The sequence below is a fragment of the Fundulus heteroclitus genome, chromosome 23 (genome assembly GCF_011125445.2).
Source record: "Fundulus heteroclitus isolate FHET01 chromosome 23, MU-UCD_Fhet_4.1, whole genome shotgun sequence".
NCBI classification, from domain to species: Eukaryota; Metazoa; Chordata; class Actinopteri; order Cyprinodontiformes; family Fundulidae; genus Fundulus; species Fundulus heteroclitus.
The window spans coordinates 31,824,520-31,849,520 of NC_046383.1; the positions used below are offsets into that span (position 1 = coordinate 31,824,520).

The 25,001-nt window shown below is 44.8% G+C and overlaps 1 protein-coding gene across 1 annotated transcript in view; it reads left to right on the forward strand.

Annotated features, from left to right (window-relative positions):
• Positions 1–25,001, forward strand: part of gpc4 (glypican 4) — a 44,256-nt gene that overhangs the window by 1,220 nt on the left and 18,035 nt on the right. The window lies entirely within an intron of this gene.

Here is a 25,001-nt window from a genome sequence, read left to right on the forward strand (position 1 = left end):
AAAAAACGAGCTTCCACAAGCATGCGTCCCCGATGACGTCACAAGAGGCCCACGGCAACTGGTCGGAGTTTTTGATAAAGCTTACTCCTTCAGAGGGGCCTACTTGCGTCTTTTTTTTTGGCAACGGCGTAACGTTTTGAGAGACATGCGTGACAGGTTTTCTACAGGATTGTGAAAAATATAAACTTAGATTCATTGTTTCTTTTAAGTTTGGATATCTTAAGTATGGGTTTTCCAGCTTCAGTTTCCAGATCAATTTGTTTAAAATATTAACTCCTGGGATTGTCTGAGGGATAAATCACACTTCCCAATCTACATTTGCTTATTTTTAAATGATGACCTTTCGTCTTTGATTCGCCACAATCACGGCTTGAGTTTTTGTTCTGCTTTAGCAACCGATGAGCAGTCTTGCTAACCCTAACGCGGCCTTTTCAGTGCCGACTATGCGGTCTGATGACTGTAGCATGTGGGGTTCTACATCGGACCCTTGGTTCTAGAGCCGGGTCTGGTTAACGTGCCGAGCAAATAATTTAAATTGCTGCTTTTCTAGAACGTTTTGAAACAAAACTCTGGTCGCAAACTTCTTTGATTATCCAGACCAGATATTTCGAGCTGTTATAGATTTTTAACTGACCTAAATCCACCTGAATAAATACGTCAAACCCAGCTAGGGGAATGTTTTGTACTAAAATGTCATTAAAACCGTAAGAATAACATAAGTGTCCATTTTCTATGATGCATTCCTCTTGTTTTATGCAGGAATCGAGCTCTGTTCTGGCCGCCTGAACAGCTAACATGCCTACGTAGTTGACTCGGTTTCCTCTCTACCGCCTTCTTAAACATTTTCTACTTCACGTGACTTAACTTTTAACCCCCTCCGTGATGGTGAAAATAAAACGCTAACTTTGCGTATTTGCTCAGGTGACAACTTCCTCTCCAAAGAGCGCGCCGCCACCTGTCGGCTCGTGTGCTTTGTCCACTGATCAGAAAGATGAGAATTTTAGTTTCGGACTGGTCGGTCTGTCATAAAATTCACTGACTTTAGCCTGCGGTCGATTTATTGTTCTTCAGTGGCGCTGCGCGGGTCGCCGGCACCTCACCTCTCCGCTGGGTAAACATTGTGTTCCATTTAGGAAATACTTGTAGCTAATTCATAACAATATAAGGGGGTATATTCAACACAAAAGCCTGGCTCCCTGCTGAACGAGGCCGGGCCTGTGTTTATTTCCAGGCTTCCTCGGCGGAGGCTCCTGCGGCTGTGAAGTGCAGGCAGCCGGCGGTGATTCAGTAAACATTCCTTGTTAACAAGGCCCGTGGATTTCTCTCCTCTGACTCGGCTAGTCCTCGTTTTGTGGTGGAAGCTGGGTTGTGTTTGAACTATACGTCTCCCTGTGGGCTGGATGAGAGCACATGACAGGATGAAGGGCACCGGTGAAGGGGGGGGGGCTGATGTGTTAGGAATTAGAGGGGCAGGAGGGCAAATCAATGAAGCCAATCATGGGATCCAGCCAAGTAATGGAAACTTGGGTAAGGGGGGGGGGCTTTTACAGTGAGGGCTTTGAGGGGAGGCAGGGGTTGAGGGATTGAAATTCCTCGGTGCTCTACATGCTTGAATCTCACCCCTCCCCCGGACTTTCTCCATCACCTTTTTAGTTTTTATAGTAGTTAAATGAGCCTGGCTTGTCGAGACCTTTGAGCTCGGTCTGCTTTGTTGGCAGCCGTGAAGTGGCAGCAGCATGGTGCCCTGCTGTGATTTTTAGTTTTAGTTCCCCCCCCACCCCATGCGTGACCACTCATATTTTGGTTGCCATAGCTCAAATCTCCCGGAAACGGGGAGATAGCCGCCGCAACTTCTTAAAATTTAAAACCTAAAAACATGGTCAGCTTTTTTTTTTTTTTTTTTCTGGTGTTGTTGCAAATCTAAAGGTCCTTTTTTGTTTATTTGCTTTTTTTTTTTTGTGTGTGTGTCTTTCACTGAAAGCACTAATCTGCAAAGGTCAGATATAGCAGTTAAGGGTCATGTGCAAAAGGCGGTCATGTTCGTCAGTGGGCTGCAGACCAACTGAGCTTTTCTGATAATAATAATAATAATTTAACTTTATTGATCTCACAATGGAGGAATTCACTTCTGCATTTTAACCCATCACCCTTGGGGAGCAGTGGGCTGCCATGTGCGGCGCCTGGGGAGCAAACAGGGGTTAAGGGTCTTGCTCAGGGACCCAGAGTGCAGGCACTGGGGATAGAACCGGGTACTTGCATCCTTCTCTGAGTGCAAGCGCGCTGCTCTAACCACTCGGCCACGATCCACCCGTGGCCTAGTGCAGTGCCTTGCAAAAGTATTCACTCCCTTTTACGTTTTCAAAAATTGCCACACAACCACACCCCTAAGGGGACGTTGCTGTGCATAAACCAACAAAAAGTTGCGCATAGCCGTACAGTGGAAGGAATACGATTTGTTTTAGCATGTTTAACAAATAAAAATCTGAAACATTTTGTGTGCGTTTGTATTCAGACTCCTTTTCTCTGATACCCCTTAAATAAAAGCCAGTGCTGCCGGTTGCCTTCAGAGGTCACAGATCAGTCCATCTGTGTGTAAAATAAGTTGCTCTGTAGAGGTGTGATTGAGAACATTAGTTAACTTAGCAGCCGGCTAACTTCAGCTTCAGAAGGACAAGAAGCACAGCCGACGGTTTAGATGACTGTTCGGTCTATGGTCAAACGGGGGAAGGGTGGAGCGCGGCTGCAAGCCTGCCAGGACATTAGCACCTAGACTGATAAGCCAGGCGAGGAGATCATTAATCAGGTCAGAGTAAAATTCAACTTATTTCCCAGAATGCTGCGTGCTGTTAAACTAGCGCCCAGATTCCACATCGTCCGTGCTGGTTCTGTTCACCTTCGACCAATGGAGCAACCACCTTAATTTAATTAATGAGAACGGTTCCGCCTCCTCCGCGACTGCTACGGACGCTGCAGTCCGCGGACCCGCTGTCCGTTGTTCACCGTCAAATTACGCACCGAACTGAGCACCGTCCACACGGTGGAGCATGGTGGCGACAGCATCATGCTGGGGGGAGGGGTGTCTCCTCTATCCACTGAAGGATGGCTGTTTCAAAAAGATTGTTCTACAGAGAATTATCTCAGTGAGTAATGGTAATGTCTGCCCCACTTTTCCGATTTGTCACCATAAAAACGTGTAAAAATCATGCATAGTTTTCCTTCCTCTTCACAATTATGAACTACTTTATGTGGTCGTCGTGCTGAATCTCAATAAAAACCACTGAGGTTTGTGGTTGTAAGAAACCAAAATGTGTTCATGGGCTCCGAATGCTTGAATAATGCAAGGCACCATATGTCCGGCATCTTTGAGCGGCTGGTTCTCCTTGATGGACCCTGAATTAAATGGTCCAATGGAAGCAGAAGGAAAAAGATACACCCCCAAAATGTCTTGGCTCCACTTTCTAATTAAGCTACAGTTTTAACTCCGTGAAGTCACCAGAAAGCTCACCCTAAATAAATTTTCCTTTTAAACTAACTTTATAGACTTGCGTGACAAATAGACATTTAAAAGGATGCGCTCATCCTTTTTTGGTTTTAATACAAGTAGGTTCTTTTTTTTTTTCTCCCAATCTCATTTTGGTACAAACATCATAAATCCAGTGAGCAGGAACATGAATCTCTGCAGAGACAGACGTTCCAAAATGGCATTTTAAACCACAAACATCTCGTGTTATCGTTGGCCGCCAACAGATAGGAGATGTTTGTTGCCGTTGAAACTTCCCGCAGGTTGATCCGCAGCCAGACGTGAGTCAGTAGAAAACGTTTAGCAGTGGAAGGCCGGGCTGCTGGAGCGGAGACGGGATGAAGTGATGCAGAGGAAGAGCAGGCTCGGCTGCTAAATTCCTCCGCTATCCCATGGTATCAGCTGAACCGCTTCTCATGGAACCGCTTCAAGTTTTAGTTTTTTTTTCTTCTTATGTCTGTCTGAGTATGATTTGTTTGTGGCCTGTGGTTGAATATTTTGCATAAATCGGGAAGTTAATTTCCCCAACACATTGAACGACGGTGAATATTTATTGTTGGTAATCCTGGAAAACGTAAGTGGCTTTGGTTTTTTTCTGCCCGACTCTCGGCTAATAAAGGGTGAAACAGTTGTTTGATTGTGTTCATTAAAAGAGGGTTTCGTCTCCCACGTGTGGGGAGGCTCCCCGGAATCAAACCGGGCACAGGCTGGTGTAAGATTCTCACGGTATGAAGACGGGAACTAAAACACAGCGTTGTCAACACGATGGAAATGTAACGAAACATGTGTCTCTACAGCTGCAGTAAAAAAAAAAAGTTACAATGATTGTTACAGTTTAAAATAATGTTGTCTTTGGTATATTTGTTCTTTTTCAACCATACTTACCACAATGCACTACACCTGCTTTAGCTTTGGGGGTCTTTTTTAAATGTGATGATTTGGGGGGGCAATGCAGTCATATAAGACACAAACATGCACCTTTTTTCAGGTTTTTAACCTCAGTATACCGTCACACTTGTTATCCATCCATGCCTGTTGCAGGCTGTGAGCAAACTGCAGGCTGGATGCAAAAATTGTAGTTTAAAGAAAATCTAGTAAAATCATTTGTGGTTTAGTCAGTGTCAGTAGCTTGACAGGGTTGAGACAGTCAGAGGAAAGAATTATCTTTTTTTTTTTTTTTTTTGCTGCTTTCATCCCGTGAACGTCCCTTTAATCAGAGCTGTGCATTATGGCTGAAACTTGAAGCTTTCTTGTCGGCCTCTGGGCTGGTCCAGTCTGCAGTCCCACGTTGGAAGGGATCTTTCCCACCAGTAGCAGGCAGGCAGCTTTCTCCCAAGTGTAGCCATTGGAGAAATAACAGGTTGGCCATAGCTGGGACATTCTGCAGATAAGATAAGGCTGCAAGGTCTGCCGGCACTTTTAAAGTCCAAAGATCAGCATGAGTGGTTCTGCTCAGAGCAGGTGGCTGCTTTTCTCACTCCAGCAATGGTTAACAGATTAACCGCTAGCTAAGTGTTCGCCTTCTCAGCTGGGGTCAAGCCTAAAGCCTGAAGATGTTTTCTGATTACGGAAATGTTGTGTCTCCAGTCGTTAGGCCTTTTTTTTTTGTTTCAGCAGTTTATGATGTAGTCAGGAAGCTGGAAACCTTCGTATCAGTCTAACTCTTTGGTTAAAAAAAAAGATGGGTTGATATAGTTCACACCCTGTAGCATGAAGGCTGTTTAGCCTTTAGGTTCATTAGGCTACTAAATTCTGCAACTTTCAAAAATGCAGTGTAGCTCTGAGAGTTTCTCTTTTTTGCCAAAAAGTCCCACTCCAGTAATTAATAGTCCCCTTACAACCAATCTGTGTTCAAAATTGTACATTTAGGAGTCTTGCTTCCAAAACAGCTGTCATGGCTGGAAGCTGGCTGGGCTGTAGCTGGGCTCCTCTTCTGGCCCTGCAAACATCCCCTAGCCAGCAGGCGGCCTGGCCTGCTCTGTTTACTTGTCCATCTGCAACTTGTTTACTTGTCCCCATCCCCAACAAGTTCCCCCACCTCATCCTCTTGTGTTCTGCATACACCCCAAGTCATGTTTAACGCAGTAATATGAGCAATTAGCAAGTTAGTAATGATGTGATCACAACAATAACCCGCTGCTGTTGTATCAGGGGGTACTTTATCGTACCTCTGGAAATAATATTTAGCGAAGGACGCACCTCGTGGGGAATGTAATTTTCTTTCTTTTTTAGCTCTTAGCTATCCTAAAAAGGTACAGTATACTCCAGTTTGCTTCCCATGTTGAACATCCACCGAATTATGTGCAAAATTAGACATGGGCTAAGAAATCCAATCGTTGTCCCTGATTGGCCCTCAGTGGTTGGTAGAAAATCCTAAATTAAACCCTTGAACAAATGAACTATGTTATCGATTGGTGGCCTGTCCAGTGTGCACCCAATCTACTGTCCATTGAGTAGTTGGAGATGCCTTGCAAGGATTGAACGCGTATGGACCGCTGGTTCTGAACGGGAGAGCTTGTATTCTTTGCTTTGGGTTGTGCACCAGTGTTGGCTAATGGTAAAAGAGACAACAGAAACAGAATGCAGTACTAAATAACACACAGACCTCTAAGTAAGCTCTGCACAATGTAGCGTTGCAATGCCAACGTGCACATTATTTATAATTCACAGGACTGTGTGGACCATTTGGTTATTTGCAGTTGCCATGAATACACACATTACAGGCGTGTACTATGAAACCATAATTTTTCTCGTGGTTTATGATTTAATATGGTTAAAACCAGCGGATTTAACCCAAAATCAGGGTGACCAGATGTCCCTGATTTCCGGGGACAATCCCCGTGATGGACGACCTGTCGGTGTTTTCAGAGTTTTATCAATAGAAAAAAACATTGCACGCAACCTCAGCAAAGCGTGCCGTAGACAAAGCCCCCTAACCTGTCCCGGTTTTCATTTGAGAAATCTGGTCACCTTACCCACAATTGTTAGAGCAGCCCTAACTTTAGCTGTTTTATTTATTTTTTTCTGGGTTTTACAAGACGGAGCACAGCAAGAATGTTTAGTATATGAAAATATATATATCGAGTAATTGGACCTTGTGTGGCTGAAATGGACTACCAAATTACTTTGGAAGAGTTCTTAGGAAAACCCAGACGGACTGCATGCAGCCTGTGCCAGAAATGGTAGAAAAGGTCAAAGCAGTCGAGCATACCTCTGCTAGGAGTTCCCTGTTTTTATTCCTTGCCCTTGAAGGATCACTTTGTTGGTTCCTTGTTTGCACTTTATCTGTTATTTTATTTTACTTTTAAACGTAACCAGCGTTATATTGTTTGGTTTAAGATTCCCTGGCTGATGACTTGATAAGGATTCAACTTAAGTTTAAACAAATATATTTATTTTAGTAGTATTTTTTGTGTTAAAACAGTATTTCAATTGTGTGCCTTTTGTAACACTCTGTAGGTGGTGTTTAGGTATTTTCAATAATGTCTTACAATAGAACATAAGTAAATAGTCATATTTTCAATTTTGCTGTCAACATAATGTTTATTTTTTTATACAAAAGCACGGTGGGCCACCCTGGCGACACCTACCAACACGATTTACCAGTTTTCTGGGGCAAAACCTTTAATTGTTACTAGAAGTGTTCAATAAAACTCCATTTATAAAACATATACTGGACACCGGCGTCTCTCTGTTATTGTGAAGTTGTTGAGCAATGGAGGAGCCGACAACATTAAGACCGCTTCATAAGACGAAGAGCTGTGAGAGAGAAATCCCTGCTACTGCTGTAGAGAAGTCATAGTGGAAGTTTAGTGGGAGCCAGGACAGTGACGTAAATGTTGGATTTTTTTTTATTATTTAAACCTTTTATTTAACCGGGAAAGCCACCATTGAGATTAACAATCTCCTTCTAGGCCGACCTGGATGAAATCCTACATGACTGTTCAGACAGCAGACGCTTAGAAAACTATCGGATACGTATCCGATTTAATATAATACACGGAAGTGGATCAGATTTTATTTCAGGTGTTCGAAAGATCTTAGTTGGGCCGTTCACACCACAATGGAAAAAGCCGGGTGTTGGTCTCAAAAGGGCAAAGAAATAATGAAAATTGGGTTTGAGTCACAGTTGCCTGCTGTGTGGACCCAGCCTTGGATTGGGCCAATCGTGAAACCTGTAGCTACAGGTTGCCAAGGACGACCAGATGTGTCACTTGTTCCAACAACAGTGCATTTCTAGCTCAAACCAACATGTGTGATTACGTGTTTCTGCCACTGGCGAGCCACTGCATAGAGCACAAAGCTAACTTCTCACCTTAGCTTACCATCGTTAATCGTTTTACTGACTCCTCGAAGCTTATTGGCTGTGAAGCTCCAGGCTGCAAGCAGTTGCAATCAGATTCTTTGATGATTTATCCATGACGGACATAAAGGCTGTCTGACCTTGCTTCCTCCGCCAGAGTCAAACAAAGAGTCTCTTAACACTGGCCCTTTAACATCTTAAACAGTTGTAAGCAAATACATGTGTTTTTTTTTTTCTTTCTTTCTGATTGGGATCGAATGGCTTCAGATGCGTCATCTCAGCGTTTAGTCAAAGCTGTGGTTAAATTCAGGGAGAGTTCCTGACTCACTAAAGTCCCAGGAAGCTGCTCGGCGTGTGTTAAATGTAGGCTTGGTGTGCATCCAGTCTTTAAACCTTTTACAGCACTGCGCTATGGCTTAGTGTCTGCAAGCATGTCTAATAAAAAGACTCCTATCAAAACAGGACCTCTTCCACAGCGGAATAAGCCGCATAAACATTAATATCAATGATTTGTTTACAGAGAAAATGTTTGCAGGGCCGGGTGATTTATATAAAAAAGCAGGACCAAAGCATGAGCAATAATCTCTGATAACATTCCTGAGTGATGAGCTGAGGTCTTGCTACCCGGTGCCAGGAACCAGTTCAACATTTCTCTCGCTCCTCATTTTCTGAAGGGGGCTGTAATTTCTGTTTTCAGGCTCGTCTTTGTTGACTCAAACGATCAAATGTGCCTCTATTTCAGACATCTGCTGCCCCACAGTGGGTTTCATGAGCATACAAAAAGACTGATTTAATGTTCCAGGAAGCTAAAGCATGTCAATAAGCATCGATAGTTTGCTCGCTCCAAGTGTTGGCGTCTACTGACTAAGGCCTTAAGGCTCTGCGACGCTGTTTAGGCTTCCTGTGAGGAGGGGGGGAGGCCAGATGGGGTCAGAGAAGGGAGGCAGGGCGGATACACGTGGCGCTTCTTATCTGGGTTCTGCCATCCCAGCGTGACCCCCCCCCCCCCCCCACCCACACCCCCCCGGCATCCCTTTTCTCCACGGCTGGCAACATCTGCTTTATCACCGTCCCCAACACAAGCCAGCGTATCCCCGGCCTCGCTAACAAAAGCCGGCGCAGAGGCTAAAGCTGCAGGAATGTTGGCGGTCTGGAAATGGTTTTGACATCCAAGGAGTTGTTTAGACTTTAGGAAAGAGTCCTGTTCGGCGGGGGGAACTCGGCGCTTCTCTGGTCCGCTCATTTGGTATGCTCCGAGCGTCGCGTCACTTCAATAGCTGCGTGGATGTGTGTTGAATGAGGGTCCGTTATTCCATCACTTCACATCCTTTGCTTCGGTCCTTGCCTTCGTCCCGTCCCCCCCCCCAGAAAAAAAGGACAAGTGAGCGACAGATCAGTAGGGGGTGGATGCTCTGTGTGGGAACAATTGAGCGAACCCCTTTCCCTCCTCTCCCCTCCTCTCGACACATTCCACACCGGACCACCAAGACCTGCACTCAGGAGTCCCGGAGCTGGGAACACGGGGCAACAAAGAGAGCGCTGGAGGAGCCGACCGAGGTCCGCAGAGAAAAAGAGGGGATTTGACTGACAGGAAGGCTTTTTTCCTTTCAGGGTCAAACTGATTTTTTTTCTTCTTTTCCAGCCAATGAGTCGATTCACAAGGAACATTCGTATTTGACTGGATGCATACATGGATTTTTTACCAACGTACGTCTGCCTCACCTTTATTCAATAAAGATTTCTCCACCAAAAGGCCCCACGTCTGTGTATTTTTAGCACATGTGACCACAGTTAAACTTGACTCCTTCCTCCGGTGGCCACGGCAAACTGCGAGGAATCCTGATTTGGCTTTGTGGTTTTCCGTATTTTGAGCTGAGAGGACTGATTCCCCCCCCCCCCCCCCCCCCCCCCCCCAACCTCTCCCTATGAAATTCCCTGTTAACACATCCTGTTTGCAGGCTGTTAAAAGTTGGCCATTTCTCTTCAGCCCCATCTGTCCTGACTAACATGTCGGTTCATGTTCTGGTCCTGCTGTTCACACTCTAGCTGCTCCTCCGGGAGGTTTTGTTCTCTTCCTTTCCTGTCTTCGTCTCTGGCCCATGTGGCTCCCCCCCCCCCCCCCCCCTCGCTCCTTTGTACCGTTCCTTGCAGGTTCCTCCTTGCCTCGCTTCGTCCTGCACACCTCGCTGTAGTCTGCACACTTTAGTCTGTAGCTTTCCTGGGTCAGGAAACGTGCTGATGTGAGTATGTAGAGGATGTGCTTCCAAAATAAACATCCCCCGAGGCACCCGACTCCCTATAATTATGATTTGTACCAACTTTAGATTTTTCCTCTGCTATTTCTCTATAAAACATCACTTGACTTATCGTCGGTATGGGTCGTTGGTATGAGGTTCCTGGCGAAGGGTAGAGTTCCAGTGTCAAGATTTCAAAATAAATGCCTAAGATTAGTGAATTGCTTTTATTTCAAGCAGAAGAGCCATTCCCACTGCTTCCAGAAACATGTTGTTGCAGTTTAGGTACACAGACCTGAAGATAAACATCTGAAGTTATCTGTCTTTCTCAGCCAGTCAGCTGACAGGCCATACTTAGCTACATGTGGGGGAGGGGCGGGGCTTGGCATGCCCCAATGTGGTATTCTCACAGTAAAACTGAGGGAAAATACCACGGTGGCATGGCGTTAACAGAAATATTTCAAATGGATGTATACGATTGGGCTTTGTTGACAAAGGTCAGATCCCAGAGCTAGAAAATGCTTTGCCCCCATAAATGTACCAACGTGCACTTTGTTTCTGGCTTAATGGCAATCAGACGAGGGTTAGGGCAGATGCCTTGTTTCTGAAAACAAGTCCTTCAGTTTGTGTAGGATTCAGAGCTATGACCTCGATCAGAAAACGCAAAGCTACGTTTTAATTGCTCGTTTTGGTTGTGAGAAACGCTGGAAATCAGCAGCTCAGACCCCAGAAGCCCTGAAATCACTGGTGGTGAGACAAAACGTCAGCGCCGCATCGGCAGGAAAACCTCGTCGAGCAACGCCTTCCCCCTCCTCAACCGTCCACCCGGGCCGCCGGCGCTCTCCTGTACACGGTGGTGTCGTTTCCTCTGCTCCGTCTGATATCCGAGCCGCGGTTCGTCTCTTTTGTGTCGCCCGTCCCGACTGCGGCGTCGCCCCGCCAGCTGTGAGGAGTGTGGCCAAGAGCCACCGGCTCTGATCTCAGCCTGTCAGAGTGGAGCGTCAAGAAAAGTCACCGCATAGACATGTCCCTGTGGTGCGTGTAGGTGTAACCCAACAAGGTAGACTTTTTCTTTCTTCTTCTTTTATTGCGAGAAGCCGCAGTCTGCTGTCTGTTCAGTCATGATCATCCCTGTGCAGTTCGTCAGAGGCCTGTGAGCTTTAGGGGAGCGAAGCCAGGGCCTGGTTCTGGTGTTTGGGCCGCAGCCTCGGCGCTGGGCCCGGGCCAGAGGAGCAGTAATTCCTGCTAATTACTCCCAAGGCCTGCATCAAGACTCCCACTGACAAGGCCCTCGCTCACTCGGTTCACATATCCAAAAAACGCAGTTTGCCTAATGCGTTTCCTAATATTTATGCAGTCCCTCTCTGCGGCGCTCAGTCCTGGATTTATTTTCTTATAAATTACAGTGTTTAAGATCAAAACCTCCAGCCTTTTGTCCAAAAAGAAAAGAACGAGCCGGGTCTCGGCCGCTCCGCATAGCTGAGCGAATCCGATGCCATGTGTTTAAAAAGCAGCTCGTCAGAACTCGGATTTCAAAGATGAGGGGAGCAGCAGACAGCCTTCTGGCCTAGAGCCGGCAACTCAGAGCGGGTTAAGAACACACACATGAAAGGATCAAATGTTTTCTGCTATGATGGCTCCAAATCTGCAAGTCATTAGATGTTGTTGTGTTTTTTTTTAACTGCAATAAAATTAGTAGTGTGGGAATGCAGGATTGTGCCCTGAGTCTTGAAATGATGTGAATCTTCTTGGCAGCGAGTAGCTTTGATTTATGGACACTGTGAGAGCGTGTCGTCAGCAGCGGACTGAGCCATCCATGACCGAGGCCCCGTTAAACCATTGTACCGTAAGGTTTAGGCTTTCCAGGGCCCTTTGACAGGCGCCCATGAGTGCCTCTCTTCCCACCGCCCCCGCCGGTGTCCGGTTTCGTAAAGCCCAACAGGTATATCAGAATCTTTGTTGCTCTTTTGTGGCTTTGAGCTTCCAGAAATCGGATCTTGTACCTGACCTCATTCTGCCTGGGGGGGCTTTGACAGACCCTGTCCTGCCTCAACATCTGGTCAGAAGGAGCTCCCCGTGTCTGAGCTTTTCGCTCCCTGTCTGTTGATTGGGTTTGTTAACTCTGTTTCGGACTCTTCATGGGAGATTTGTGATCGTTAAATTTTAGTGCGAATTTGACCCGCCTATATCGGTTTTGGACGGTTCAGATTCCTCTTAAAACTATCAGGACATAAAGGGGCATCCGCAGATTATTTCTCGTGCCTTCCTGCTGTCAGGGGTGATTATTTAAGTATTCAAAAGGATTAGGAGTTGACATTTTATGTTTGTGATAGCTGTCTTAAGCATAGTTATCATTACCACAACAACAGCCTAGATGTGTATTTCCTAGAGAACGTAGATCTTTACCTCAACCCTGACGTTCCCAGAAGGCTTCCAGCATGTTCAGCCTGACAAACGCAGATTAGAGACTTAAAAGCATAAAACAGTGCTACTTTACTTCACTCCGAGCCTTACTGTTGGCTCCAGATATTCTTGCTCTCTCTTGCTCCGTCACAGCCTTAAGGAGCTGCAGACATGTCTCGACGTGTAAAAATACATCTAAACTAGCTTCTTCCATGTTTTGTGCTTTCTCTTCATTTTTAAGCACTGCTGAAGATTTCTAGCCCAGTATTCATAATAACATTCAGCCCAGTGATGAGTTAGGGTTATGTGAACTGGTACCACTCAATGCTGTTAGCATCTTTAAAGGAGCAATGAACATAGGTACACAGGCGGATATCAGGGAAAACCACAGATCTCCCCCCATAAATCATTAGAGGAACCTATTTAAACAAAAAAGAATACAAGTAAACAGAAAATTAATATCTGCCATTCATGTAGGGAGTAAAAGGACTCATCCGTAACCCCGCACCTCACCCACATTGTTGGTAAAACGGTTTGGTCCATCGTTTCAAAAGTGAACACCTGGAAACAGATGCAGCAGTGCCGTCTGAGGACCAGATGAGCTGTCTATAAATCACAAATACCTGACCCTCCAATAGGTTGCCGCTTAAAGCGAAAGACGCGGCAGACGTTTTATTTACCTCCAGCTCCGCTTGGAATCCGATCACATTTGGTTCGCCTCATTGCTCCAGTTGAATCTCGCGTCAGACGGCCGTGTAAAGCAGGGGAAAAGGGGGTGAAACACGGAAAGCAGCTGAGCGCCACGTGGTCAAAGTGTGAAAGAGGAGAGGAAGGAGAGAGCAGAGCAGGTGACGCAGAAAGAATGAAAAACGGCAAAACAACACAGAATGTCAAATCCATTTTTGAATATGGCGAAGTCACTTGATCTGAATCAAATGGTAATATTTACATCTGGTGATGTGCATTTATGTTGAGTGGCAGACTGCAGTCTTACTATAAAAATGATTGTTATACACATTTGGCCATTTCTACCAAGTTTACCAATTATTCAGTAATCTGCACATTCTTCCAGAGTACATTTCACTGTACTGTTACCCCCCCCCCCCCCCCCCTTACCCCCATATGCTCTTGAGATCCCTCTGTTTAAATAAAAAGGAACTTCCACTCATGGTGCTGTAAACATCAGCCTCTGTATTGTGTAGAAAGTATTCCCTTTGCCTTGACTCTGTTGTCCAAATCCAGCACTGCCCATGGAGAAAGGAAAAACAGCGTCTTTAAACCTTTCTATTATCTCCTGAAAGTTCAGCTCTCTCGCAGCCTGATGGAACCACAAACATGTTTTTTATATAGTTATCTTTTCAAACTGCTCCCACTTCATCTTCAGATACCTCCCTGGTATTGAAAGTAACTACCTTTTGAGTTTTTTTTTTTTTTTATCCTTCATTGAAATTGAAGAGTGTCAGTTTGAGTTTCTGACTCCCGGTCACTAGTCAGATATGCGGTGAGTCACCATCCTGCATCGTGTAATGATACACCCAGTTTGAAAGCTGTCGTATATCTAAAAAAAAAAAAATGTAATCCATTTATTTAAGAGTTGGGATTTTATCTTAGTCACTCATGCAAGCACCCTAACCCCCTCAGAGATTCTCCTCCATGGTCTCAGAGTGAGCAGCCCGTTTTTAAAGGACGTATTTGTAAGCTCAACAGTGGACCGTTTCTCTGACAGCAAAGCCGTGTTTGTGCAGGGTCCCCTGGTAAAGCGCTTGGCCTTAAGTAAAGAGCGTTTTTCATCTGCTCCTTTTAAAGTCTGTTTTCATTTGTGTGCCATGAGTCAGTGGAAAAGATGGAGGCCTGGTGTAGAGGAACACGCCAGGAAGGTCTTTGTGCCTCTTTTCTTCTTTCTCCCTCTCTTTCCGTCTCCTCTTGTGATAATTGTGCTGTGCTCCAACTTGTTCTCTTAGTTTGTCTGTAAAATCTCTGCCAGTTTTTAAATGTCTAAACATAACCGTCTCAGCTGCTTACATTCGCCGCTCGCTTTCAAACGTGCACATGCAGACACAAAGACACGCGGCTCGAGCAAAGCGCCGAGGTCAGACCTGTCATTAAACACGCTCCGGGGCAAACGCTGCAGATCTGGGGCCTGAGGAGACAAATGGAAGAGAGGGGGAACAGTGATTTCTCAGGGCAAATAATTGCCTCCAGTTTCCACAGCAGTGGGGATTTCAGTGGAAGTGTTTCATGGTATTTTGTGGTATTTATCCCTTTAAAAAAAATCTGTTTTTTATTTTTGATACGTGCTTAAAACTTGTACAACCAGGTTTCTTGTTAGTGGTTGATTTGTTTACCAGAACAAAGTCAAACCAGAGGCTTACAGGAACAATTAGTAAAAATGGCTCCTGGTGGTTAAAACTGGAACAACACATACACAGTGGCTTTCACAGAGACCAGCCACTTACTTTACGGTCCATTGCTGCTGTGAAACTCCACTGAATGTTTTCTTTTGCCAAAATAAAATACCAAACGCTGCACTCTGCTTTGAGAACCCTGGGAACTCTCGTATGATTGGCTCAGAAACCAGGAAGTAAACACGGGCTACACTCTGAACCCAAGTAGTGCTGTACCTCTAGGTTTGAAAGAAGATAAACGTGACTAAGACATTGTTGATGGAGAGGAATGATTGTTTAAAGGGAATGTTACTTCCATCCCAGGCGACCAATGAGAATGATTTAGGTTGACTTTACAGTAAATATCTCACTTATTGCTCCTTTAAGTTTTATTTGGATTATACTTCTGTTACTGAAACCCTCACATCCTGAAACCAACCACTTGTGTTGCCATGCTCCAATGAATGACTGAGTTATGCAGCTTTATGGTCGGTACAGCTGGGCTTTTCATTTCTTTAAATTTAAACAGCTCCATTTTCAATTCATTTTCTTTGTTTCAACTCCAGTTCCATTTCCAATTCTCGATTCCGGTTCTGTTTAAGGGGCCCATGACTTTATAAATTTCTATGCCTGTAAGCCAAGGCAAGTTTATTTCCAAAGCATATTTCAGTGACAAGACGATTCAAAGTGCTTTACATGAAAGAGAAAGAAAAAGAAAAACGTTACAGATGAAAGCACATAGCAGTGGAATATTAGCAGCTGGTTATAAGACAAGTTGGACCACAAACATCCAGATTTACATTTAAAGGCAAATCTCAACAAATAGTGTTTTAACCTTGATTTAAAGGAACTCAGACTTTCAGCACTTTTACAGTCTTCTGGAAGTTTGTTCCAGATAAGTGGAGCATAGGAACTAAATGCTGCTTCTCCGTGTTTGGTTCTGGTTCTAGGTATGCAGAGTAGATCAGAACCAGAAGACCTGAGTGGTCTGGAGGGTTGATACACTGATAACAAGTCTGTGATGTATTTAGGTGCTAAGCCATTCAGGGATTTATAGACTAACAGAAGTATTTTAAAGTCTATTCTCTGAGACACAGGGAGTCAGTGTAAGGACTTTAGAACTGGGGTGATGTTCTCTACTTTCTTAGTCTTAGTGAGGACGCGGGCAGCAGCGTTCTGGATCAGCTGCAGCTGTCTGATCCACTTTTTAGGCAGACCTGTGAAAACACCGTTGCAGTAATCAATTCTACTAAAAATAAATGCAGGGATTAGATTTTCCAGATCCTGCTGAGACATTATAGCCTCGTGAGACCATCCTGATCTCGCGAGCTTTCAAGGTTTCACTCGCAGATCAGTCTGGCTACTCTCCGTTAAAGAAAATTTGGAGCCGTTCACCAAACGAACGTCCAATCAGCGTTGGCTTTGAGGCGGGTTGAGGTGTGACGCAACGAGAAGCGCGACAGTTCAGTCTAAACAACATGGCGGCTTCAGCCGATAAAACTAGCGTTAGCGTGGCTATCGAGCAAGTTTTATCGGAATTACAGAGTATTTCTTTGCTGAGTTAATGAGCCTTTACCTGCAGCAGCAAGAGTAGCTTGGCTTGTGGTTGTGTTTTCGTCCTCGCTCTGTTACGAGCCACGACGAATCTGATTGGTTTATTTGGCCTGTCTATCACCAACATAGGCCAATCAGCTAACCAGTATTTTCGCCCCTTCCCAAAATTACTTCAACGGAAGGTTTCCAGATGGATATGCGGAGCAAATCTATCTGGCGGAGTCAGGTAAGAGACATTAGTCCTTTAATCCTAGAAATTAAGTCGCTCACTCTGGTTGCATACAAAGGTTTTCCGATTAAATGATCAACCCCTATTGGCTTATTATATTTTTTTTCTTTGTTTTCCACATTGTTTTTTCTGTTTTAGTCAACGAAGCATTTTTTGTGTATATTTACCATAACAAGGCATATGACTGGAGGTACTCCAGTTACTGCACAGTTCTTTTCAAGCTCAAAAAGGACAAGTAGACCCTAACAGGACTAATGCTTGGCGTAAATTTCCTCATTTTCCACTCTCTTACGCCTTTGCCCAGAACGCAGGGGGCCTCCATCCTCTCCACAGGGTCCCTCTGTTTATTACCAAGGACATAACTAGCATTTAGCTCTCAGACTGGAATAGCTGTTGTGCATACATGACTTTACAGCCGCTAAATCAGCTTTCTCTGGTTCTGGTACCAGACATTGTCACCCATCATTTGTTTAAAGCACGTATCCAACGCAGTGGCCACTTGGAGGAAGCTCCTGGTTTCATGCCACAGGAACAAAGATTTTTCTATTCTTCATCAATTTCTCCTCAGCTGTCTGCCTCAGTCCCTCCCCTGGTAGCGCTCGGATTGATTTGCACAAACCTGTTTTTTTAAGGTTGGCTACAAACACTGTGTCTTTCACAATCCGATGTGCCTCAAGCTTTTAAAGAAAGGTTGGTATCTGTCCGCACGCAGAGCCCTTTGCTGAAGACACGCAGAGTGTGGATGACTAGAGATCTCTGAGGAGACCCATCAAGTCTTCTGCTTGTCGTGGAGAGCACGATTTATTGACAAACAGCTGTAGATAAATATGAGAAAAGTCTGAAAAATAACCTACTGGAATACTTAGTTATAATTCTAACGCAACATAGACCATCTCAGTTTAAATTATATTCTCTCATCTCTTTAAAACAATCTTTTTATCATAAAACTCTGTATATATTGCCCAGCCCTCTCCTCTACATGGTTTAAGTCTGAGCTGAAGGGTCATTTTTGTAAAGTTTAGCCACGCTTTTGATCGTCGTAGCACACATGCGTTACCTTAATGGTCGCTTTGACCTGCTTTATGTTTGTTTTTGATTTAGTTCTAAAAGAGCTGAAGCAGGCGTGCGTCTAGGCTTGGCATTAGAGTCCCACTGTAAAATAACATTGAGGAAAAAACACTACATATCACGGTATTTACACAAAGCTTTAGATTAAACACTGTAAAAGAAAGGAAAAGAGCTTTCTTAAAGCCAGCTGTCTGGTGGGGTACAGCAACAGGTGGGGGAGGGGGGCTCTGCTGCATTGATCTGAGCTCTGTACAGCCACTCTGGGGCTTTCTTTGGCACCTCATTAGTAGCAGGGTTTCTATGCAGTCTTAAAAAGCTTGGAACAAGCGTGGGACTGTCATTCATCATTTTCCAAGTCTGGGGGGAAAAGAAAACTCAATATGAACAAAGTTCTGATAAAGTGGCTTTTAGTCCCTGCGTGGACGCGGGTTCGAATCCCCGGCCGCATCAAGGAAGGCTTTCTACGTAAAAACTCCGCCAAGTCTGTAACGACTTCCTGGATAGGGGGGGGGGCAGCCGAACGCACTGACTATAATAAACTGCTTTTTACGTGAGCACATGAATCAGATCAGGTTTTTGTCCAAATCATTTGCAGAGATGATTCCACTCAATCCCACATCTTTTTTTTTTTTTTTTTGGCCCCTGATAATCCACGGCCATCCAGTAGAAGTTTTCCACAGCCAAGCAATGTAGATGTGAGAATGGGACAAGGTAAACATTTTAAAGATGTCTCATGGCCACACTGCTAAAACAGACTGGTGGGAGTTTATTGATATTATTGAAACATACAGACAATTTACACCCCCCCTTCTTGGGTCCAGTCTTTTGCATTGAAATTTCTAGAATGTTGTATAAGATTCAGGAAAAACCAAGACTTTTAGAACATTTATAGGAAACATGTTGTAGGCCGGGCTTAAATATACAACTTGAAACCATAATTTTTTTTTATGCCTTGGTCCCAGTAATGCCTGTTGTGTATATTTGATGCTGTAAAGGCCAAACTGAGCTCCAGAGCAGAGTGTTGTTATGGGGTTTCTGACTTGTTGGACTGCTTGGAAAGCGAGCTGAAGCCATGACAAAGCAGTGACCTGGGAAGTGGTGTAGGCAGGGAGCTTTTGTGCCGCAGACAAAGCCCTAGATGCTGGCCCAGGACGGAGCGGGGGGGAAACAGACGGAGCGAGAGGCCGGGGCGATGTTGTGGAATCTCCCCGGGGGCTTCTGAGCAAATGTTCATGGATGACGGCGTCGTGGAATTTCACAAATGGAGAGTTTTAATTGGCCCGGGGGCCCCGACTGGTTTAGTAATCAGAAATGGACTCTGGTGGCAGCGGGCTCAGATTTATGGATCCCAGCGTGTGCATTGTTTGCTAAATTGACCGGCCTTTTAGAAAGGAATTCGCGTATAGCAGGAAAGGAGGAGAAGATTTGGCAGAGATTAACACGGTAATGTGCTAATTCGTCACTCTGAAGTGCTGCAGTCTGAAAAAGTCGTATCTAGTGTTGGGCTTTGCTGCTTTGCGGTACAGAAGCCGGCATATTTGCTTTCTTTTAATGCTGTGGGACGGGGAGATTTTGGCCAGTTCAACGTTTTACCAGCTGTATTGTGGAACAAATCTTTTATATTCCCGATTCATTTATGGAAACGCGTGTTACTCAGTTTTGTGGCAGCTGAAAATATTCACTCCAAAGCACAACCTCTTGGCTCCTAAAGGGACGGCGGTCATTGTTCTGAGCGCCATAAATCTCTCACGTCATAAGCAGAGCTCGTGCTTTAAGGGCTCAGCTCTGCGGAGGGGTTTCCTCCCCGGCTTAGATCTATTTATTCTTAAGGGTGCTTCCGATGCTCGGCGCAGTCGTTCTCCTGCGTTAACCTCTGACACGGCTGCTGAGTCATGACTCGTAGCGCCGTCAGAGCCGGGGCTCATATCATAAAACTAGGATAGGAACCGTATTCTGAGCTTAAGGGCAGTTTTAGATCCACAGTAGTGTCATCCCTGCGTTGGGTTGAGTCGCCCCGTTATGGCTTCAAATACTGGACCCAAACAGAAGCAGAGCGCCCTCCCGCTCTTCTACATTTGTTGTCATTTTTTAGGCGACTTGGTCGGCTCAAACCTTCGTGTCATCAAGTACGAGCACGTCTCGTCGTCTATTGGTGAGAGCGTGAAGCGGTGCGCAGAGTGGTGGAAGCAGCTGTTTAGGAGCTTTAACTTTTCATCACGGGATGGATGGGACCACCGTAGAGGAGGAGCCCGTTTACAGAGGTCATCTTTTCAAGAGATGCACCAGTTCTATGGCTAATATGGACTTTAAGGAAAGCTGCGAGCAAACAAAGCACATTCTGATTACTCTTTGAAATAGAAATTAGTTTTCCCATGATTCCTTACCTGAGTAATCCCTAAGATATTTTAATCTTGAAAGCAGATGGGACTTTATGCCACGTGTGAGCGAGTAGTTGCTGTATAGCAGGAATTTACTGTTGAGGTTGACGTTTTAAGTTTGGGTTGGCAGCTTATCTTAGCAATTAGCGCTCTGGACTAGACTCATTCGTAACTCTGTCTGTATGCCAGAGTGAATGTATTCCCTTCACCGTTACTTAGGCTTCTCTTAAAGGGACCTAGTCACGTACCATGACTTTATCATTTTCTCTCTCACTCTGGTTGCAGACAGAGGTTTTCCACTTAAATCATCGCAGCCTCTTGACTTTTAGTTTTATTTCTGTGTTTTACACTTTGTTTTTGCTCGGTTTGTAGCTGCGACCGTTGTCGCCATCTTGCTTTCTGTAGGTCCGCGGTACTGCCGGCAGGCAGCACAACAATGTTTATCAGCTGATTGTTCTCTCTGCAAAGTTTTTAGGCTCAAAAATAACACATAAACACTATCAGGACAAACGCTTGGCATAATTGTTTTATTTGAAGATGAATATATGTTTGTTTTGTCATTATTTTATGGTCATAGTACGTGAACAGAACACTTTTTTTTTTTTTTTTTTTTTTAAGGCTTCAACCATTTCCAAATCTTAACATGTTCTATAAAACACTGTGAGCCCTGCTGCTATGTGCTGAAAGTCCCACTTTCTCACAGCCTGAATGAACAAGTCTCAGCATATTGTAAAAGTAATGTTTTGCTTTTAAAGGACTCCTTACAAATGTTTTTATTGTGTAACACAGGGATTAAATAAAGGGATCCTTATTAGGGACTGCCTATTTTCTGACCTTTTCTATGGAGGTCAACATGTAGATTGTTTTTCTAATGAAGTTTCTTATGAATTAATCTGATTATCTTTAGCTCTTTTTCACTTTATTTTTTTTTTTACGCTATAGACATGTTTTTAGAAGACTTCAGTTCCCAAACCATGACTTTGTGGGTGCCTCGCTCCAAATGTAGCTCGCCCCGCCCTGTGACGACCGTTTGTCTTCTTAAACACGGATTGTCCTGGAGCGAAACATTACTCATGACCTAAAGCAGCCAACGGGAAGCTTTCATCAGTCTCTCTGTGCAGGCACTAACCAGCTATTGCTTATGTCACCTGGAAATAAACCCACACAAAAGTCAATCACCAAGAGAGCAAAGTGAGTCACTTAGTCACAGTTTAGGAAAACTAAGTGAACCACTCAGCAGGACCAATGGGAAACGGCGGTGGGCGTTTGCATACACTTTATTAAAACGCTTCATTCTGATCCAGGCGTTCCCCTCCCAGCACATCTCGTGTCTTTTAGACTTTTTTTCACAAACTAAGATCCAGAGAAACCTCTTTTGTTCTCTCTGGAGCAGCTGGACACGTATATCATGTATGAGGCTGGAGTGGATAAAGAGTAGGTGGATATCTCGCCCTGCCTTGATTATTACCACATGAACTGCACAGCGTTTAATAAAAGTCTCCCTTTGCAACCGGTTTCATCCTTTGCTGTCATTCAGCACAGAAATGTGAATGGCAGCAAGACGTTGGACTTTTTAAATGTCAGTCGTTGTCACTAGTTGTACGACACGCTGCTTTCTAGGCTCATGTTGTAGCTCTTCGCCAAAGTCACGCCATATTTCCATCAGTGACGTTATGATGTGCCGATGGTTAGTGGACTCAGGAGATGAGGATCAATGTTATATAGAAGGGTGCGCTTTAAACTCCCCCTGTGCTCCTTTGTCCTGTAAATAAAAACCCAGGTAAAGGACTTCTTTTAATGGTGCAACAAAGATGGATTTTTCTTTACTTGCTTCAAAAGTCAACGGTGTGTCGCTGGGTTCTAGTGTTACTCGAATTGATTCCTTTTCCTTTAGACCACTTGTTTTTTTTTCTGGTCCTCTAATTAAACACAAAGACCTAACGAGCTCTGAAACTTAGACCCATTTGTTGGATTGACTTTAAGGCTCTGCTGCTAGCAGCTAAACAAAACAACGGCTTTTCCAAGAAATGAATGACGTTTGAGATGAAAGCCAAGTTCATTTAAGTTGGATCCCATAAAAATAAAGATAAATTGTCTTTTAAAGGATTGTTTTAGCAAAAATGTTTGTTACAGCTATTCACCGAGTTTTTTTTTTAGAAAAGACTGTAAAATCTGAACAGATTTAATTTTGAAATTGCAGATAAAAGCCACTTTTTTTATTTTTACAGCTGAAAAGGGTGATTTGTAAGCGTGTAGCAACATGATAGAAGCTGTTTGAGTAAAACATGCACCTTATTGTGGTTACGCCGTGCACTCCTTCACTCTGCCTGGTGACTAGAAGCTGACACATCACCCAGTCTCACCTCGGGGGGGGGGGGGGGGGGGGGACGCGCCCCGCTCCTCCACCGCCGCAGGTTTAGTGCCTTTTACAGTCTTCGTGGCAGGATGTGGAGCAGAGAAGAAAGTTGCTCAACAAGTTGCAGCCGTCTCTTTAACCCTCTCCCACCACCGTTTCCTCCCGGACGGAGGAGAGGCACCGCAGCGGAGCGTCGTGGCTGCGTGTGCGTAACACAGCGGCCCTCCTTCACACGCTGCAGCCGGGGCTGAGCTGTAATTGCCAATTATGCCTACCTCCTCATTCCTGAGCTGCTTTGGATACTTTGAAACTGCTGAACGCGTTTCCAGCTTTCCCAGACGATTCACAGCAACTTGAATTATGCTTCTTTTCTTACCTTTTTTTTTGTTTTGTTTTAAAGTCAAGTTGCACCATCCTCCTCTCTCTGGGTTGACCTGTAGATTTGAGTTGTGCAATCTAAACACGACGAGCTGTTGAGTTTGTAATAAATTAGCTGAAATCTCTGATTGACTTCAGCGACCGCGCGCCTTCAAGCACGGACGACACAGTGAGGCGTTTGGGATTTGTCCGAGCCTGTGGCTTAATGAGTCCCTGCGGTTTAGAAAAGCAATCGTTTGCCAAAGCATTCGTTGAATTTCTTTCTTTTTGTCCCGTAACCTCAAAGCCACTTATTGTGAATTTATGTTCCAGGCCAAAATCAAAGCGCTACATAATTGTTAGACTAAATGAAGTATTTAAAATAAAATAAAAACACAAGATTTTTTGAAAATAAAATCAAAATCTGAGGCATTACAGACATTTGTATTCAAGCCCCCAACTTTAAGCCTGTTAAACGTCTTTAGTTACAGCTGTAGCTGTTTTTCAGGTATGCTTCTACTGACCATTCTTTGCAAAAAAGCTTTAGATTGGATTGATTGCGTGGAAGAGTGTCAGCAAACACACATGCTCTAGTCTTGTAACAGACTTTCTGTTGAATCTAGGTCTGGACTTTGACTAGGCCGTCCTAACACATGAATATATGTTGATCTGAACGGTTCCACTGAAACTCTGCATGTTTAGGGTCATTTCCTCCTGGGAGGTGATCATCCACCCCAGTCTCCTTGTTGCAGCCTCCAACCGCTTTCCTTCTAGGATTACCCAGTTTACACCTCCATCCGTCTTCATATCTGATCTCCTTGCCTGACCCTGATGCCTGGAGAAAAGCATCTTCAGCACTATATTTCACTGTGGCGGTGGTGTGTTCAGGGCGCCGTGCAGTGCATTCAGTCATTCATTCAGCTTCATTCAACCATGCATGAAGCTTTGCATGTCTGCCAAGAAGTACATTTTTGTCTTCCCCCACCAAGCTACAGGGCTATAAAGTCGCTGCAGGTATTTTTATATATATCTCAATTCCTGCAAAAACAGTTGTTATAATGCATGAAATTGTTGCATACAATTGTAACACGTCAACGTCTGCATCAGAGCCATAAAGTAAATCCAGAAACATTTGCGCTGCACACTTAGCGCGCTTTCCCCGTCTCTCTTTGAGCTAGGGGCTTCCTCTGCTGTCCCAGCATCTCTTTTGGTATCAAACCAACATCTGTCGGATTCAACGCCTTTTAACGGTAAGGTAATCCAAACATGGAGGGCTGGTTAAAACGTTAATCTGACCTCAAATCATCGGAGGGTTGAACCAGCGCTGGTAGAAGCCAGCGATATCTGGAATGACCCAGCTCCTGTAGATTTTGTGAGCAGTTTGAAACATTTTTTTATACATTATTTCAACAGTTATTCTGGAAGGAGACAGAAATCAGGGAGAGAAGAGAGGATGGAGACGGGAGAGAAGACGGAGGCACTGAAAGGATTAGCGACGGAAGTCGGAGAGTGGGAGGAAATGAGTACAAATGACAGCAATGTAAATAGTTTAGATCATCTCTGCTGTCAGCTCCGCACAGACAGAGGTCATGTGAGCAGTTTGGCGCTTTGAGAGTTTCGTTTCAACATGGTCGTAACTAGGAAGCAGCGGAGGAGGCCCAGAGCAGGGAAAGGGTTGAGCATGGAGACCAAAGAGGGAGCCACAAGACCTGCTATAAAGACCCCTAGAGGAGATTGAAAGGGGGCAGTAATGAGCCGAGGTAGGAATACAACCATGTTGAAATCTGGTGTTAACCTCAGAAGTAGTAGCTGCTCTTCCTGGCTAGTTCAAAAAGTGAATGCAAGGCTCTGAAGCCAGAGGGAACCCCTAACGGTGCTCTTGTTGGCACACCTGAGCCGTGGATCTGCAGCTCCTCTAGAGTTACCGTGGACGTCTCGGCTGCTTTCGTCAGCTCAGGTGAAAGGCCGTCTTCTCTTGGGTGTGCATCGCTAATTCTGAACCGTCTGAAGGCCGTAGGCGGTGTCTAATAATCTTTAGGCCCTAAGAAGTTTATAACCTGAAATATCCGGCTGGTGTTCGCCCACGTGGGAATCCTGCCAGCATGTGTGTCGGCGGCGTTATTGTTGGTGTGACAGAAGCACGAATCACCTTCTGTGGTGGATATGCTGGCTGTCAGACCAGGAAGGTGGAGTGGGGGGGGGGGGGGGGGTCAGA